Source organism: Schistocerca gregaria, chromosome 2 (genome assembly GCF_023897955.1).
Source record: "Schistocerca gregaria isolate iqSchGreg1 chromosome 2, iqSchGreg1.2, whole genome shotgun sequence".
Classification (NCBI taxonomy): Eukaryota; Metazoa; Arthropoda; class Insecta; order Orthoptera; family Acrididae; genus Schistocerca; species Schistocerca gregaria.
The window spans coordinates 1,024,481,715-1,024,494,720 of NC_064921.1; the positions used below are offsets into that span (position 1 = coordinate 1,024,481,715).

Sequence of the window (13,006 nt, forward strand, 5' to 3'; positions counted from 1 at the left end):
CAGAGGTGGTTGTTGTGGGTACTGATTTCTCAGGATCTATGCATCCAATTGCGTGAAAATGTAATCACATGTCAGTTCTAGTACAATACATTTGTCCAATCAATACCCGTTATCATCTGCATTTCTTCTTGGTGTAGCAATTTTAATGGCCAGTAGTGTAGTTAAGTGATTAACATCACAGTATCACAGATCAATGTAAACGCGAGATAAGCCTTTACAAATGTGAAACGCTGGTACATTAATAATCGGTGTAACGGCCAGAATGTTGAATGTGGGCATACAAACGTGCATACACTGTGTTTGTACAAGTGGCGGATGTCAGTTTGTGGGATGGACGTCCTTGCCTGTTTCATTTGGTCTGTCAAAACAAGGACGTTTAAAGGTGTTTGTGGATGACTAGCTGGAGTTGTCGTCCAATGATGTCCTATGTTGTTGTTGCGGTCTTCAGTCCTGAGACTGGTTTGATGCAGCTCTCCTACTCCTCTATCCTGTGCAAACTTCTTCATGTCCCAGTACCTACTGCAACCTTCATCCTCCTGAATTTGCTTAGTGCATTCATCTCTTGGTCTCCCTCTACTATTTTTACCCCCCGAACTGCCCTCCAATACTAAATTGGTGATCCCTTGATGCCTCAGAACATGACCTACCAACCAATCCCTTCTTCCAATCAAGTTGTGCCACAAACTCCCCTTCTCCCCAATTCTATTCAATACCTCCTCATTAGTTATGTGATCCACCCATCTAATCTTCAGCATTCTTCTGTAGCACCACATTTCGAAAGCTTCTGTTCTCTTCTTATCCAAACTAGCTATCGACTATCTTTCACTTCCATACATAGCTACACTCCATATAAATACTTTCAGAAACGACTTCCTGACACTTAAATCTATACTCGTTGTTAACAAATTTCTCCTCTTCAGAAACGCTTTCCTTGCGATTGCCAGTCTACATTTTATATCCTCTCTACTTCGACCATCATCAGTTATTTTGCTCCCCAAATAGCAAAACTCCTTTACTACTTTAAGTGTCTCATTTCCTAATCTAATTCCGGCAGTATCACCCGATTTAATTCGACTACATTCCATTATCCTAGTTTTGCTTTTGTTGAAGTTCATCTTATATCCTCCTATCAAGACACTGTCCATTTCGTTCAACTGCTCTTCCAGGTCCTTTGCTGTCTCTGACAGAATTACAATGTCATCGGCGAACCTCGAAGGTTTTATTTTTTCTCCATGGATTTTAACACCTACTCCGAATTTTTCTTGTGTTTCGTTTACTGCTTGCTCAATATACAGATAGAAAAACATCGGGGAGAGGCTACAACCCTGTCTCACTCCCTTCTCAACCACTGTTTCCCTTTCATGCCCCTTGACTCTTATAACTGCCATCTGGTTTCTGTACAAACTGTAAATAGCCCTTCGCTCCCTGTGTTTTACCCCTGCCACCTTTAGAATTTGAAAGAGATGTCCCATATGGAGACAGATCTGGTGACGGTGCAGTCCAAGGCAACAAGTCGATGATCTGTTGGGCTACAACTGCGGTATGCAGGTGAGCGTTCATGCTGTTCATGAATGGTAGCACGATAGGTCGAATCATAGAGTGAGGTACAAATATGCAGCCAGGGTGCGTGGGATAACCACGAGAATGCTCCTACTGTCATACGAAATCGACCCCAAACCACAACTCCAGGGATCGATCTAATCAGTCTAGCACGCACATAGGTTGGGTGCAGGCCCTCAACTCGCCTCCTTTTAACCAATGCACGACCATCACTGGCACCGAGGCAGAACCAGGTTTCATCAGAAAACACAACAGAACTTCACCCTGCCTTCCAAAGAGCTCTCGCTTGACACTACTGAAGTCCATATGGCGGTGGTTTGGGGTCTGTGGAATGCACGCCATAGAGCGTCTGGCTCGAAGCTGATCTTGAAGTAAACGATTTGTGACAGTTCGTTGTGTCAGTCTGGTGCCAACTGCTGCTCAGATTGCTGCTGCATTTTCAGTAACTCTCGGTAGTGCCATGTGGCCGTCCGGAGCCCGGTCTTCTTGCGATCGTACCTTCTTGTGTCCACCGCTGCCTTGCGATCGTACCTTCTTGTGACCACCGCTGCCTTGCGATCGTACCTTCTTGTGACCACCGCTGCCAGGAATCGTGTAAAGTGGCTGCATTCCTGCCATGTCTTTCTGTAGTATCGCAGAAGGAACATCAGGCTTCTCGCACCCCTGCTATACGACCTCGTTCAAACTCAGTGAGGTGCTGATAATGACCTCTTTGTCGCCTTAAAGGCATTCTAGACTAACATCAACTCACCACGTCCGGTCAAAGTTAACTAAAGCTCACGAACGTCAAAGTGAATCTAATCTGCATCTTCATTTTGCACTACTATCGCCACTCTTATGCGACTGACGTGAAATTTGAATAGACATCATCTTACAGATGTAGGGACATACCCAAGACTCCAGTTTATGTCGCACAACTTCTTGGTGTTGCGAATTTTTTTATCGTCGTTGTACGAAAGTTTTTTGATTAGTCTGGTAAATTGTCATGAAAGAATGGAAATTTTTTTATGTGCTTTCATGGTTGGTAAGCTTGACTGCTGCAAGGATCGTAAAAAGAATTTCAACAATGTAGAGAGTACAGTTCATTGTTGATAGCCGTCTGAAGTGGTCAGTGCGTCGACTGTGATTGAAAATGGAGAAAACCGAGTTTCGTGCTGTTATTAAACATTTTAATTTGAAGGGTTGGACTGCTGCTCAAATGAGAATAGAACTGGATAGAGTTCTCGCGCACTCTGCGCCGTCATTGAAGACCTTTCTGTGGTGTCACCGCCACTTGCTAGGTGGTAGCCTTTAAATCGGCCGCGGTCCGGTAGTATACGTCGGACCCGCGTGTCGCCACTGTCAGTGATTGCAGACCGAGCGCCGCCACAAGGCAGGTCTAGATAGACTTCCTAGCACTCACCCCAGTTGTACAGCCGACTTTGCTAGCGATGGTTCACTGACTTCTACGCTCTCATTTGCCGAGACGATAGTTAGCATAGCCTTCTGCTACGTTATTTGCTCCGACCTAGCAAGGCGCCAGTATCCGTACTATTGATATTGTGAATCATGTACCATAAAGAGCGACGTTTTCTATGAATGGATTAAAGTTAAGTATTCCACCAGCTACGTCCGTTTTTCTCAATTCTAATTCCCTTGTCATGTTCCAGACCTCACGCGTGCATTTCAGCCTCCTTTAGAAAAACACGGTTGGCTCTCCTGCCAACCACAACACATTCACTTTTCGATTAATGGACTTAAAAGTGGTCTGACGAGCACCTGAGGTGAAGCGGGCTTTGGTAATGCAAGAGAGCCGAATAAAAATGCGTGAGATTGCTGAGACTAGGCATCTCAGCTGCGTGAGTGCATGATATCCTGCTTCCAAGGAACGTACAAAGAATTCCAACAATGTACAAGTCATTGTTGACAGCGGCCTGAACTGGTCAGTGTGTCGGTTGTGATTGAAAATGGAGAAAACAGAGTTTCGTGCCATTATTAGACATTTTCAATTTGAAGGGCTGGACTGTGGCTCAAATCAAAAACAGAACTGGATGAAGTTCCAATTTCCCAAAACAGCTTTGACAGCTTTCAAATGCGAAGCGCAAACGGCTGTAGGCGGAAACAATAGCCATCTATAGAGCTATGGTGATGTGTTGCCACAGACCTGTTTACGTAACACGTTGTAGCAGCTCCGATGGCGCGAATCAACTGCGTCCGGCGTACAGAAACTGTCAAGCAAGCTGTTCTTATACATTTGTACATTGTGCATATTTCTTTGTGCGACTGTTTTATAGTTTCAAAGATGTTCTCACGAATACATGGAAATGAAATTTTCTGTTCATTTTTTGTTTTCATTTCTATAGAAAAGTGGCAAAATGAATACCCGGGCTATGCTGTTTGTCAGCAAGTACTTAAATAACAGTGGCGCTATCCCTGACACTTGCTTTCAACAGTATTTCAAATACGATACGACTATCGTACGTTTGATTTACGATGAGAAGTTCTAACGGAGGTAAAATGTCGAATTTGAAAATCCAGATTTCGTATCGCTCGAATGCTACTATACGTCCAACCAGCAGCGGCTACAGAAAAACCTCAAGGAGGGGGTGCTAAGGATATCTTCAGCTACCTTTACTTTTACTGTAATAAAAAATAATCAAGTCATATGCAAAGTTTATACACATATACAAGACAGTGCCATCTTATGAGTTACAAATGTGGTTCTCTTCCTTAAACGATGAATTCTATGTGCCTATGCTTCCTGGAAAATTGGTTAATTATATCGCCCATAGGACAATCAATGTCATGGTGAGTGTTCAACAGAGCCAAGCCATTAAGTCGATCCTCCTTCATTGTCGACCTCAGCCATATCTTTGTACGCCGCAATGTTGAAGAACTTCTTTCTACTGTACCAATAGATGCAGGTAGACAAGCAAATATTTTGTACAGCGTGTGCAAAGTAGGATAGTCAGATCTAGGGCAAACAGAACGCTTGCATATCAGAATGACGACCATTAAGGGCGTTTATGCCCGTTTACTTGTACTGAAGAATCTCTCCCATTAGTCTCTTTTTGATCACAAAGAATGATTCTTCTTCAAACAACGGTAGTTCAGTTAGGCGCAGATTGAATTTATGTGCCAGATCATTACCGTCTTGTTTCAGTAGCTATGAGGGAAAAAGTATGTTGAATTTTAAATGACAAATATTTTGTTCAGCAAAACGTCATAACATAGTCCAATGGTCCAATGCTGGAATAAAAACAGTTCTTTTCCTATATGTCATAGCATCACCATTATGATCGCAGTTTTCCCTGTGTCATTGTGTGCCTCTAAGACTAACTCTTCCATAACTGCCTCCGCCTCTTCAACAAAACGATCAAAGTGGCTGTCAGCATTAGCTCTCGTGCTGTCATGCACCTTGAGCGTCGAATATAATTTTGCTTCTGCCATCTCGACGTCCAAGCTAGGGTCTTGTACGATTTTGCTGACTGGATATGTTATGCTCATAATGTCACTAAGTGTAAACACAGTGATAATAAACTCGCATTTAGAGAGAGCCCGAAGGAGAATATTGGCTTTGGCAGCCGTTGTTCTATCCCTCCAACACCGTATTTCTTTAAGACCTTTGCAAACAGCCCATTTAAATTATGACATACTGAGCAACCATCACAGCCTATACCCACACAGTTCTCCAGTTACAGAGATTCTCCTTAGAATCGTAGTACCTAATACTTCAACAGTAACGCTACGCTCTTCATCTTGACTCTCTTGAGGTTAAATCGTCTCGATAACATCACTGTTTCACAGCGTAAAATAAGTTCGTTACACGTTGTTTTACTTATGTAAGTTGCGTTCGCTTTAGCGGTCTCAAGGTGATGTTTTAGTTGCAAGTCTCCAGCGTCAATTCTAAATCTTACGAAAGCTCTAAAATTTCGCTAGTTACTCATTATACTTTCACGATCATTTTCGTTTCCTAGCAGACTCTCATCATCTCTATGCCCCCGCAGAGAAATATTTTGCTTTCCATGGAGTATGATTGTTTTTATTATAGGTACAAGACCGTCTCTGTTTTCCCTAATGCTTTTCATTCTCTGTCTTGACAATTGATTTATGACCTCAAGTTCGCGGTTGTCTCGTGCCGCCAAAAATAATTTTGCAGTTGTTGACGGTTCAACGTGGTATTTGAGCTGAGAGTGGGTCTCAAGGTCACCAAATTTACCAGTTAGTTTTGGAAGCTTTCTTAGTATTTCAGTCACAAGTTACTTGGTCATAATGGATTTCTTTCCTCCAACCATTTTAATATTCACAAAAATTGAACAGTTAATGCAAAGAAGACCTTTTTTTTAATTTGTGAGAACACCAGCGATGGATACTGTTCAAGTGATTATCACGCACTAGTCTTCATTCAGCACGTCCCCTCTTGTTGTTCTCGGAAGTAGGAAAGATATAACCTTTTTCAGGTTTCCTTGGAGCTGTGAGAAGCTCATGTTTTACATCATAACTAATATTTATTGACCCTAACACATCACAATAATTTCCAATAACCGTGGGATTAAAGGAATCAGTCGATGAACTTTGTTGTGTAAGTTTCGACGAGTTTTAGGCTCTGCCTGTACATCTGGTGGTGTTTTTGCGGCTGAAAAAATGGTTCAAATGGCTCTGAGCACTATGGGACTTAACTGCTGTGGTCATCAGTCCCCTATAACTTAGAACTACTTAAACCTAACTAACCTAAGGACACCACACACATCCATGCCTGAAGCAGGATGCGAACCTGCGACCGTAGCGGTCACGCAGTTCCAAACTGTAGCGCCTAGAACCGCTCGGCCACTCCGGCTTTTGCGGCTGAATGGTGACCGGAATCTTGGGGTGTTTCTACTTTTCTTTTTCTTATTACATGGCGATCCATTTTATTATACTATTACGTCGTAGGTAAATTACGATGCCAATTATTTTCGAAAAAACACTTTATTCGCACTGAAAAATGCAACACTAGCTCACTTAGCACTAAAACACACACGACCACACACTAAGCACAACACTGATTGCAGTCCGTGGTAATAGCCAATAATCTCTGTTCTTCACTTACTCTTCTTACAAGTTACCGCGACGATTGTAGCTTTCAAACTGACTACCTGGCAGCGACTCTGCTTCCCTTATATATGTGGTTCGGTTGTTTCAAGAACATTCACTGCCATAATATTCGCTTCCATACTTTTATAGAGTGTGAACAAATACCTACTGTGAAAGCGACAAGCCAATATGTACCTTACTACGTATAATATAAGGGCGAGTTTCCAATAATGACGTCATCCGGCAATTTATGTGTGTTGAACTTTTATTCTCGATTCCATTCCTTTCTATAGCATTCATAAAGTGACTATATAGTAACAATGCGTTTTTAGGAATCTCTTCGAAAGTCACTATTACCGGAGATATACGCCGGCCGAAGTGGCCGTGCGGTTCTGGGCGCTGCAGTCTGGAACCGCGAGACCGCTACGGTCGCAGGTTCGAATCCTGCCTCGGGCATGGATGTGTGTGATGTCCTTAGGTTAGTTACGTTTAACTAGTTCTAAGCTCTAGGGGACTAATGACCTTAGAAGTTGAGTCCCGTAGTGCTCAGATCCATTTGAATCGGAGATAAACGCATCAATAGTTTCCCATACCTGACTCTTATTACGAGTTAGGTATGGGAAATTATTATTACATTATTACTAAAAATATTGTTACGAGCCTCGGAACAATATTTTTACCGAGAAATTACTATGAATCACTGTTATTAATACTTTACAATCAACTTCTCACTCTCACTCTCGACTAATCTTCACACTGCACTTGCTACAACTAGGACTTTTTACTCGTTCATTCTTCAGTCTTAATATTTCTGCTTCTGAATGTAAACTAGCTTCCTATTCGGCGATTAGCCGGCCGAGGTGGCCGAGCGGTTCTTGGCGCTACAGTCTAGAACCGCTCAACCGCTACGGTCGCAGGTTCGAATTCTGCCTGGGGCATGGATGTGTGTGATGTTCTTAGGTTAGCTAGGTTTGAATGGTTCTAGGGGACTGATGACCTCAGATGTCCCATAGTGCTTAGAACCATTTGAACCTATTCGGCGATTAATCCGTGTTTATAACGCTACGTATCGAAGGTTTTCTGTACAAGAACACAGTCGAATATTCACGACTTTTTTCGAACAAATGTGAGACGGAATAACGTATCGAGATCACTAGAACGGCCGCGACTTTTCTCGTTGGTATGTGTTAGCTATCTATGTGCCAGGCAGAAACGCATAAAATAAGATGAAGCGGACCGCGTGCTACTTCGATAACTCGATTCTGTCGAGTCGACTGACGAAAAAAACGAACGAATAGCATGCGGGCTGACTGGCGTGGGCGGCGCGGGTGACCATGCGGGCGGCTCCGCAAGGGGTTTGGGGGGGGGGGGGGGGGGGTTCCCGTGCGCCCCCTGTATGTACCCGCCACTGCGTCCAACGGCCTTGTACTGCGTCACATTTACTAGTCTCGTGGTAAAAGCCGCTGTGGGATTTCCTAGTTCTATACCTTTCTGTGCGGAATTTACAAACACGCTATTTTACATCCATTTTAGCGTTCCAGTGTATTTTGTAATCAATATTTCTAGGAAGGAAGGAAGAATTACAATTATCGTCCCATCGGCAGAGGTCATTTAGAGAAGGAGCACAAGCTCGCGCACAAAAGGGTGGGGAAGAAAATCGGACGTGTCCGTTACAAAGGAACAATCGCGGCATTTGCCTGGAGCGATTTAGGTTAAACACGGAAAACCTGAATCTGGATGAATCTGAACCGTCGTTCTCCTAAATGCTAGTCCAGTGTGCTAACCACTGCGCCACTTTCCTCGGCCAATATTCCCAATTAATTACGCTAGTGTGTATTAATACAATCTGAAAGAAATCAAGAAAGCTGCAGGCTTTCCTTAACACTAAGAAACCGTTTCATACCTCCATTTACACTAAAGCTTTTTTTCCTAAGAGTCAATGCTACAGAAAACTTGTGCACTGGCTGAGTCACAGCTAATAAAACTCGCGCTAGTGCTCACATAGTTACACAGCTGTTCAGAGAAAAGTAAACAAGGGATTACCGTCGTAAGGAATACACGCATGCAGATGTAGCAAATAAACAAAAGCACATATTTGAGGTCATCTCTGTACATTTACACAAGGGGCTTCAGCTAGCTGTTCCACTGATATTGACCCCATTAACAGAGTTCGTATTAGTCGCAACCCAGGGCTCAGCTGTGCATCTTCACCTAAACAAGGCGCAGTACAGCTGTATTTGGTTTCCGTATTATTTAAAAGTAGTACGATGGGCGTTCAATAATTAACGCAACACCCTTTTTTCTGAAAGCAGGTTGGTTTTATTCAGGACCATACTCTGCGCCCTGTGTTATTCTCCCTCATGGCAAGCCATCCTGGGCTTACATTTGCTTACATTTCAGCAAGATAATGCCCGTCCGCACACGGTGAGAGTTTATACTGCTTGCCTGACCCTGCCCGGGCCAGAAAGGTCGTTGGATTTCTGCCTAATTGGGAACGTTTAGAGCATTATGTGGGACTGAAGGGACCAGATGGAGCATTATGGCCAGGGCCCTCCAACCAGCTCGGGACTTTGAAAACCTAACGTACCAATCAGACAGATTTGGCACGATATCCTTCAGGAGGACCTCCAACTACTCTGTCAATCAATGCGAATACGAATAACTGCTTGCATAAGGCCCAGAGGTGGACCAACGCGTTACTGACTTGCTCAATTTGTGAAACTCTTTCTTTTGAACAATCATTCAATTTTTCTGAAATTGTAATCATTTGTTTGTCTGTACATGCACATCACATCTACCGATTTCCATCACATTCGGTGTCTCAGAGTGCATATGGCCGTAAAGCAAAAGTAAAGTAGCCGACGATATTAATTCATCTTTCCATTATGTCTCAATATACTTAACACCGCAAAGCGGCTGTTTGCGGTGCGTCAACTGAAACCAAACGTTTGTGGTACTTACCCACGAAAAGTAACTTTTCCTTCATTGACGTACATGGTGGTGCACGAAATGTGTTACCAATTGATTTCTTTCACAATTTACGACGCACATTAGATATCCCCCTGGGATCTCTACAGCAGTACTAGCAGAGCTTGGTAAAACAAATGAGTTACGATATGACATGTAATTCACGATACTGCCGCTAGTAAGCAGCAATGGCTGACAATGGAAGACTGACGACCCACCAACGATCGGCAATTGTGTTACGTTTTCATGAAACGAAAAGCCTTGTTGTGACTCAGAGGCGTTTCCGACAACAGTTTAACACACGAAGGGTCCCTTGCAAGAAGACCATCCACAGGTTGTACGTAAAATTTGTACAGGAAGGAACAGTATTGGAAGCTAAGCAAAATCAGCCTACGCCTGTTTGTTCGCAAGAGAATATTGAAGCGGTACGAGTTGCTGTGCAGAGAAGTCCCGGCAAATCGTGTAGAAAGGCAGCAGTGCAACTGGGAATATCCAGACGCTCCGTTCAACGCATTCTAAAAAGTGACCTCCATATCTACCCATACAAGATGACCTGTGTACAGAAGCTCTCTGAAGAACACAAGCAGCAGAGACTACTGTTTGCTCACTGGGCGGAGGATAGGGAAGAAACTCTCAACAACGTTTGGTTTTAAGACGAGGCGCATTTTCATTTAGACGGTGTGGTTAATAAACAAAATGTACGCTTTTGGGCCACTGAAAACCCACAAGTGCTTCATGAACGACAACATTATGTTCCGAGGATTACAGCATGGGCAGCAATTTCCAGTCACGGACTTATTGGACCCTTTTTCTTTGAAGAAACTGTGAACAGCGAGCGTTATTTAAGCATGCTTCGCAATAGCTTCATTCCACAGCTTCTTGCTACTGTCTTGCCCTTCAACAAGCAGTGATTCATGCAAGATGGAGCAAGGCCACATACTGCAAACACTGTGTTGGAGATTCTACACGAGAATTTCGACATGCGGATCATTTCACTCAGCAGATCGCTTCAATGACGGACAAAATTGGCCCCCCAATCGTCCAGACCTCAATCCATGTGACTTTTTTCTTCGGGGGTACCTAAAGGAAAAAATTTCCCGAAACGTCCACGTGATTTAATGGAGCTCAGAAGACTTATTCTTCAAGCTTGTAGTGAAATTACGGAAGACATGTGCCGTAGGGTAATCACTAACTTCAGTGTTCGTTTGAAGGAAGTTAGGAAACGAAATGGTGGACATACTGAGCATGTGCTGAGTTAGAACAAATCTTCATGGACGGCTCTTCATTGTAGTATATGTTCCTTTCAGATTGTATTGACAATAAAGTTTACATTCAAAAACAAAATGGTAACACATTTCGTGCGCCACCCTGTTCAAAATGGTTCAAATGGCTCTGAGCACTGTACGACTTAACTTCTGAGGTCATCACACGCCTAGAACTTAGAACTACTTAAACCTAACTAACCTAAGGACATCACACACATGCCTGCCCGAGGCAGGATTCGAACCTGCGACCGTAGCGGTCTCTCGGTTGCATACTGTAGCGCCTAGAACCACACGGCCAACAGGCCGGCCGCGCCACCCTGTATTTCGTTTTGAATCAAAGGGAATAACAGTTATTCACCACTGCTGCTGCTAATAATTAAGGCTGCACATAAGTGCAATGTTAAAGTTTCAGCCTTAGCCCAAACTATAAGCAAATTGCGCTGTCCGTAACTCACATCAAAATTTGTTTTTGATGTTGGCGACCAGCGCAGTACACGGTACTCACTCTACAGATATTTTAGCTCTATAGTCACTTTGTAACGCCGGAAATACATATCCTCCTATTTCCATCTATTGTACTATATTTTTTTTCCTTTATTTGTTACCTGAAGATATGACATTTCTGTGTCTTTATATATTGTAATTGTTTTACTATTTATGCATTTATGTCGATGTATAATTGGTTTGTTTTGTAAATATTATTTGTATTTTTACGCTGGGTCTTGCCTAGGGAAAACTATGCTATCGAATGATTACATCGATAGGTCGTGTGGAGAACCAAAGTGTTTAGGATCTTTGGTAGTGTTAAATCTGCCGCGTGGAGTGCGGGCAGAGAAAGTCTGGCTGGAGTAGGGCGGTGGATCAGGTGTGTTGTGTGACGCTCCCGCGAGTTGCAGCATGTAATTGCGCTCGACTTGCTATGATAGTTTCTGACATGGTGTCGCGGACGGGAAGCATTAGCTGGCGCACACCAAGAGCCCGTTCCGCCTGGTGACCGTGTCGAGAAGAAGGCGCGCCAAAATCCAGCTTCTGCAACAGCGACGGCCGACAATAAGTGACTGTCGCCACCTCCTCAATCGACGACTTCAAACCTTCAATCAACCAACAAGGAAGTTTTAGAACTGTATGGCAGACCTCAGCTTTTCAAAATTACAGCAACGTAGCAAGAACCTTTATTGCTCATTGTGCCAATTGCATTACCAGGCAGGGTACGTTCCTTTTCCGGAATGAACCCGAGTGTCGTTGAAATTCAAACGCCAGCATTAAAGTAATATAATTCCATTTCACTGCTTTAATTTCAAAATTCAGTTAAAGTATTCATAGCTGGCTACAATATTTAGATTACACAAGCACAAATTAAGAGTGCGAGTTTTGTTACCCTATTTTAGCTTACCTGTGACTGCAGCTCAGCTTGGTACATACTAAATTTTAATATTGTTAATTGTTCAGAATCATTTAATTCAAGTTCAGAGTGAAATTTCTTATTTCTAAATTGCGTAGATTCAAGTAGCTTTTGAAATGATTGTTGAGGTAGCCCAAGACTAACCTTATTTTATTTTATTTCGTAGTGTTTCAGAAACAAAGTTCACTATTAATTTCAGTCACTAAATTAACTTTCAATTTTTCGGTTTTATTAATTCTTTTGCTAAATTAAGTCAGGGTGTGGCGAAATTTATTACTTCTGACAAACATGCAGTTTTCACACAACATGTGTCAACCTTCAGTTGCCACGCTTTTAGTGCTAATTACATGTGCATTTTTCTTTCATTTTCAGTTATTATAGCAGTTGTCCATGGGACTGGCGATCGTAATTTTCCCCAAATCTCAAATATCTAATTAACGCCAATAAATTGTTAACGTAACGACAGCACATTTACTTTCTTTATTAACTTTACCCCTTTTCAAAATTAATTTGCACCAATTTCATTTGCATTTTTCCTTTCATTTAGATGTAACCATTTTCTCCCTATTTACCGACAGATCGTGCCGGCCCAAGTGGCCGTGCGGTTCTAGGCGCTGCAGTCTGGAACCGCGAGACCGCTACGGTCGCAGGTTCGAATCCTGCCTCGGGCATGGATGTGTGTGATGTCCTTGGGTTAGTTAGGTTTAACTAGTTCTAAGTTCTAGGGGACTAATGACCTCAGAAGTTGAGTCCCATAGTG

At 42.9% G+C, this 13,006-nt stretch overlaps 1 protein-coding gene across 6 annotated transcripts in view; it reads right to left on the reverse strand.

The window, feature by feature from the left end:
* Positions 1-13,006, reverse strand: part of LOC126335538 (G protein-activated inward rectifier potassium channel 3-like) — a 221,418-nt gene that overhangs the window by 38,304 nt on the left and 170,108 nt on the right. The gene's annotated exons all lie outside the window — the stretch shown is intronic.